Source organism: Triticum urartu, chromosome 7, assembly GCF_003073215.2.
Source record: "Triticum urartu cultivar G1812 chromosome 7, Tu2.1, whole genome shotgun sequence".
In the NCBI taxonomy this organism is placed as follows: domain Eukaryota; kingdom Viridiplantae; phylum Streptophyta; class Magnoliopsida; order Poales; family Poaceae; genus Triticum; species Triticum urartu.
Genome location: NC_053028.1, coordinates 134,408,281 through 134,414,977, shown reverse-complemented (window position 1 = coordinate 134,414,977; position 6,697 = coordinate 134,408,281).

Here is a 6,697-nt window from a genome sequence, read left to right as displayed (position 1 = left end):
GGAAACAGCTCTTCCCCCTCGTCTGGATCGCCAGACCCCCGCATAAATGGATAACTTGCGTCTTCTCATCACTCGACTTGGCCTTCATCACCAACTGAGAGCGGCAAGTGAAGATATGCTTGAAAAGCCCCCAATGCGGACGGCAACCCAGGAAAGCCTCGCACATGGAAATGAACGCGGCAAGGTAGACTATGGAATTGGGGGTAAAGTGATGGAGCTGTGCTCCGAAGAAATTCAAGAAACTCCGGAAGAACGGATGGGGAGGCAGAGAAAACCCTCGGTCGATGTGGGTGGCGAGGAGCACGCACTCACCGTCGCGGGGTTGCGGCTCGATCTCCCTCCCCGGGAGACGCGCGGCCTCGTGGGGAATGGCTCCTCCCTCGACCATGTCATCGAGGTCTTCCTGTCGGAGCACCGATGGCATCCAATCACCCTAAATCCAACCCTTGGGCAGGGTGGTCCGGGACAAAGATCCACCTCGCGAAGACTTCTTCCCCTTCCCCGCCGCCGCCGCCTTCTTCGCGCGCTCCAAAGCAGTGGTCTTGCCCTTCACCATTGTCGCCGGGGAGATCTCTCACGGGCTCGCGGTGCTAGGGTACGGCCGAGGGTCACAGGAGGGCTGACGAAGGAAGAGAGGAAGAAAGAAAGAAGGAAGCAGAAGAGAGCGCACGGCTTAGAAACCCCGAGCCGGCAACTTATAAGGGGCCGCTCCCGAGTGGCTGGCCGGTAGGCCCAGGCCATCCAGTCAAATCCCGCAACAGACGCGCGCGCAGTACGTGGAGAAAAAGGCGACGCGGAGATCGAGGAACTTCCGCTTTATCGCTTCCGATTACTGCGGCCGCTCCCGTCCCGCGCGCTTCCCAAAATCCAAATCCCGCGACATCCGCGGGCCGCAGAACAACTTGCTAAAAAACAGAAGACCCCGATCGCGCCGGCACTCGGTATGGCACAAACAAAGAAATTCACTCAACGGAAGGCCTGGAATGGATCAAGGCGACTGAAAAAGGTTGGCAACGTCATCCGTGACGATTGTCCCGAAACGAGGCGCTCACGTAGCCCGAAGAACCAGTCGGAAAGATCTCCAACTCTTTCCCCACTCTAACCTTGATCCATTCGGTACCTAGGGTAGGGACACGGACCTGACCGAAGAGTCCTACTCTAGGACACCCCTGGGAGAAATCACCTTTCAATCGACTTGAAGGCATCCCACTCGACAGGTTCAAGACACTCGACCAAGAAGCTATCACTCGACCATGAAGCCAACCACTCGACCACCGGGAGATCTATAGTCACTCCGCAGGCAAACGGTCAGCTGTTAAGTAGTCTTTATGGTCATTATAGCTGTAACGCCCAATCTTAAATGTACTTTAAACCCTGCGTTACTGAGGGCAGGAGGGGGCCGGCGAACTCTATATAAGCCACCCCCCTCCTCAGTAGGAAGGGTTCGCACCCCTGTAACCTATACACGTATAATCCAGTCGACCGCCTCCGGGCCCCGAGACGTAGGGCTATTACTTCCTCCGAGAAGGGCCTGAACTCGTAAACCTCGCGTGTAACAACTTCCCTATAGCTAGGATCTCGCCTCTCCATACTCACCCCCCTACATCACTGTCAGAGTTAGAACCACGACACCTGGCGAAGTCGTAAGTATTCGGATACCAGAGTAACTCATAGCATACCTTTGTCGCACTGCTTCCCCTAACGCCGAATATGATTATGCAGACCGCCCCAAGCCCGTATCGACGTATCTTCGTCGGGCGACTCCTCGGACTCGTCAGATATGGATAGCGATCCACTTCCGACCGCCACCTCCCCTTGCCCTACGGACAATGCCGAGGTATTGTCTCAAGAGGCACCGGGTCGAGGGGAGACAATCCCGGAGGCGCCTCAAGGCGACCTTCCGGACTCCAGGAGTAGAGGGAGGGAGGCTCCCAAGGGCTCCGAGTTTGGCCTTTAGCCGAACACCGCGCCGGAACCTCCAATGGTTCCGGACTCAGGCAGGCGGCCTCCTTCCAAAAGGGGAAAGACGCCTGTGCCGGTGACCTCTATCCATCCAGAGGCACCGGAAAATCTGCTGGGAGCGCTTCGCAGCGCTTCCATCGACGAAGAGCACCGCACTATTATGAGTGCGGTGATCCAAAAGGTTCAGTCCGCCAAGAGCGGACTGACTGAAGCCTGTGCCAGCCTTCTAACAGGCTTTGAGGTAAGTATTTGAAATATAGGAAAAATATTACCGCATAGAAAGTAGCCCCTGATGCTCTGTTTGGTGTTCAAAAAGAAAAGCTGAATAGAGGATCAACTAATATCTGCAAGAGTCTAATATAAGTATGTCTATATGCGTATGTAGGCTTCGCTGCTGCCCTCTGCCGCACTGACTGCGGAGGTCGCCGTACTGAAGCAGGACCTCGAAGGGTCCAAGAAAGAGCTTGGCCTTGCCAAGAGGCAGCTCGAGGAGAACAAAGGTAAGTAGTACCTAGTCTATGGATATATATAAAAAGAATGCGATTGCAAAATGACAGGATCATCGTAAATTTGCCAAGGGCCACGACCGAGGTGGCGACCCTGAAGCAAGCGCTATCCGAGGTCGAAAACAAAGGGGCCAAGGAGCGCACCGAGCGGGAAAAACAAGAGGCACGGGTGGGCGAGGTGCAGCCAGAGCTCCACGCTCTCGTGCCGAAGCACGAGTTGTTGGAGCTTGACTTGAAGACGTGAGAGTCCGAGCTTACCGCGGCCCTTGAGAGTGCAAAGAGTGCCAAGGCTGAAGCCCAAAAGGCTCTCCAGGAGATTGATGTGATGAAGAAGATAGTGGTGGGTAAGGCATTCTATATGCAAAGCAAGCATGTGAAAGTAAATTACTTGTTACTTACCCGAATCCGGAGCTCTCCAGGAGCATTCGCAGATTTGCCCCGCAGCGTGTCGGATGCCGCACAGTTTTACCAGGCCGAGGAGGGAAGCTCAACGGAGAAGCTGTTCTGGTCTCCTGATGCCTCTGAGCGACCAGCTGAAGCAACTGGTCGAGCTGCACAAGGCGGCCGAACAGGCCATGAAGGGCTTTATAGTCCGGATGTGGCCTGGCGACGCCCTTCCCAATAGCTACTTCGGCCTGGTGAGGCGGCTTGTGGATGCCTGCCCATGGCTGGAAGTCATCAAGCGGTCCGTCTGCATCGAAGGTGAACGCCGGGCTTTCGCCCGTGCGAAGGTGCACTGGGCTAAGATGGACATCGTGAAGCTGGTGAAGGAGGGGCCGCCGCAGGGCAAGGAGCATCGCCACCCCGAGATGTACTATGAGGGTGTCCTGAAGGGTGCCCGTCTTGTAGCGGACGAGTGTGCAAAAGATGTAATATTTGAATAAACTTGCTCGTGTAATCCTGTATTATGAAAACTTGTTCATATGCGCTATGCAACGCTTGTCTGAATTTAAAATATTACCTTATGTTCGGCTGTTTATCAAATCTGAGAGATGGCTAGTCGTCGGCTTCTGCCCCCACGCCACGAGTGCTGGGGTGTTCGGGATAAATCTGAGCACTCTTGTTCCCATTTTTGGGTCCTTCGAGGGAGGTGCTCAGCACAACAAACAAGGCAATCGGACTATAATGCGTTATCACTCTCACTTAGCCATAGAATTCTGTAATTTTAAATTTCGGCGAAGCCCCTAGTATTTGGAAGGCCGAATTCGGGGCGCAATACACGCCTTAAGCCGGACAGGGCCGACTCCTTGCTCTAAGCGGCATAAGTCTTCAGGGACTTGAAACCTCTCGAACAGCGACCAGTCTCTCGCCTTATCATGACAGTCAGTTTTAGCTTTCTCTACTGAGGTGCTTAGCCCAACAGAACCAGGGCACAATCGCAGTAGTTTTCCCAGTGCTACTTTAGCCGATATAGCGGAACGTAAGGTACCAAAACATGGGAGCCGGGCAAACCCAACTGTTGACCCAAGACATGATTCGGAGCTGATGCATATAATGCTATAAGTTCGGGGTGCCGCACTATCGAAAGTGTTCGGACTTCTCACGTCGTATTATGGGGTATGCTTAAGCCCCTAGCGTATTGGCTGTACCAGAGTGTACGGGTGCTAGATGTCATGAATGAACATACTTAATGCTACGCGTTGTTTATTCAAAAAGGTGCGTTAAAGCAGAATGATACAAGTAGTGCGATAAGCAAAAAGTAGGACTGTTTGACATGTCCCTTCCAAGGTCAAGCTGAGGAATAGTATTAAAGCAAATATTTCACTCGTTATCGTAATCCACCTGGGAGTTCCGTGGTGTGATGTAGCTCTCTGCCTCCTTGGTTGCTGCATCATGTGTTCGGCAATCATGCTGCCGGACAGGGTTTCCAGAGATTAAAGTCCTGAAAGAGAAAAATAACAAAGCGGGAAGCCCCTAGTGCGGTTTAAGGCGCGTCTTGGGGCGTGCCGTAGTTGTGCCCCCCTCCCCACCTGTGCCCATGGTATTTTTAATGCGTAATTATGTACGCGTGGCACAGATTTCGCTGTTTGGCTGGGACCGAGGTGGGGGCCGTATTGCTATGCGAGCTCGGAACGTGCCAGGCGATCCAGTTGTCGATTACTCCAGGCGCGCTTGAAGATGTCCGGGTCCTTAATTGCCGAACTAGTGGATTGCCTTGAGAGGCTGCTTTGCGCTTCTGCTACGAGGGCCGCGGTGTGCTCCTCCGTGCGGAGAGAGCGCTCTATGTTTTCATTGACTGTTATGACCCCCCGAGGTCCTGGAATCTTGAGCTTGAGATATGCATAATGTGGTACCGCATTGAATGTCGCAAATGCGGTTCGCCCGAGCAGTGCATGGTAGCCACTGCGGAGCGGCACTATGTCGAAGATTAAGTCTTCACTTCGGAAGTTATCCGGAGATCCGAAGACCACTTCCGGTGTTACTGAGCCTGTGCAATGGGCCTCTACACCTGGTATGACGCCTTTAAAGGTCGTTTTAGTGGGTTTCATCCTTGAGGGGTCCATACCCATTTTGTGCACTGTGTCCTGATAAAGCAGGTTCAGGCTGCTGCCGCCATCCATAAGGACTCGAGTGAGGTGAAATCCGTCAATGATTGGGTCTAAGACCAATGCGGCGAATCCGCCATGACGGATATTAGTGGGGTGGTCCCTCCGGTCGAAGGTGATCGAGCAAGAAGACCATGGGTTGAACTTTGGGGCGACTGGCTCCAACGCATATACGTCCCTGAGTGCATGCTTCCGCTCCCTCTTGGGGATGTGGGTTGCGTATAACATGTTCACCATCCGCACTTGTGGGGGAACCTCTTCTGTCCTCCGGTGTTTGGCTGCCGGGGCTCCACCTCGTCAACGCTATGTGAGCCCTTATCTTTGTTTTCGGCATTTAACTTGCCGGCATGCTTGAACAACCAACAATCCCTGTTGGTGTGGTTGGCTGGCTTGTCGGGGGTGCCGTGTATTTGACACGAGCGATCGAGTATACAGTCCAAACTGGACGGGCCCGGAGTGCTTCTTTTAAATGGCTTTTTCCGCTGACCGGGTTTCGAGCCTTTGAATCCGGCATTGACTGTCATATCCTCGGTATTGTCGCTGTTAATGCGGCGCTTATGTTTGTTGCGACGTGACCTGCCGTTGCCGTCCTTGGTCTCTGGAGTACCATGGTTCTTTGATATGTTATTGCTGCGAGCCAACCAGCTGTCCTCTCCCGCACAGAAGCGGGTCATGAGTGTCGTGAGGGCTGCCATAGATTTCGGCTTTTCCTGGACAAGGTGTCGGGCGAGCCATTCGTCGCAGATGTTGTGCTTGAAAGCTACTAGGGCATCTACATCCAGACAGTCCACGATTTGATTTTTCTTTGTTAGGAACCGTGTCCAGAATTGCCTGGCCGATTCCTCTGGCTGCTGAATTATGTGGCTCAAGTCATCGGCATCTGGTGGTCGCACATAAGTGCCCTGAAAGTTGTCGAGGAATGCGGCTTCCAGATCTTCCCAACAGCCAATGGACTCTGCTGGCAAGCTGTTGAGACAATGCCGAGCTGGTCCTTTGAGTTTGAGTGGGAGGTATTTGATGGCGTGTAGGTCATCACCGCGGGCCATGTGGATGTGCAGGAGGAAATCCTTGATCCATACCGTAGGATCTGTTGTGCTGTTGTATGATTCAATATTTACGGGTTTGAAACCCTCTGGGATTTGATGATCCATTACTTCATCTGTGAAGCATAGGGGGTGTGCGGCACCTCTGTAGTGGGCTATATCGCGACGCAGCTCAAATGAGTCTTGTCCGCTGTGTTCGGCCCGGCCGGACTTACTTTTACTGTATCCGGCGTGACGATTATCGTCTCGCATAGTGGCGCGCCCTTGTGATCCGTAGATCGATCTTGCGTGTTTTGCTTTGTCCTCCAATACATCTCGCAGGTCTGGCGTATTTCCCCATGCCTTTTTCTTTGAATGGCGTCAGGGTGCGGGTTGGGTTTTTGGCTGGAATGCCTCTCTGTCGCGGCCACGAGGTGGCCGATCAGCCGCGTCATACACCGGGGATGTGTGTTTCGGTGCTTCCTCCTCCAGTCGGGGTAGCAACCTGCACTTTGGGTAACTCTTGGAGGGGTGTTCGAGTTTATATTCCTCGGTCGTCAGGACTTCAGTCCATCCATCAGCTAGCAAATCTTGATCAGCTTGAAGCTGCTGCTGCTTTTTCTTAAGGCTATTTGCCGTGGCTATAAGCCAGCGCTTGAAG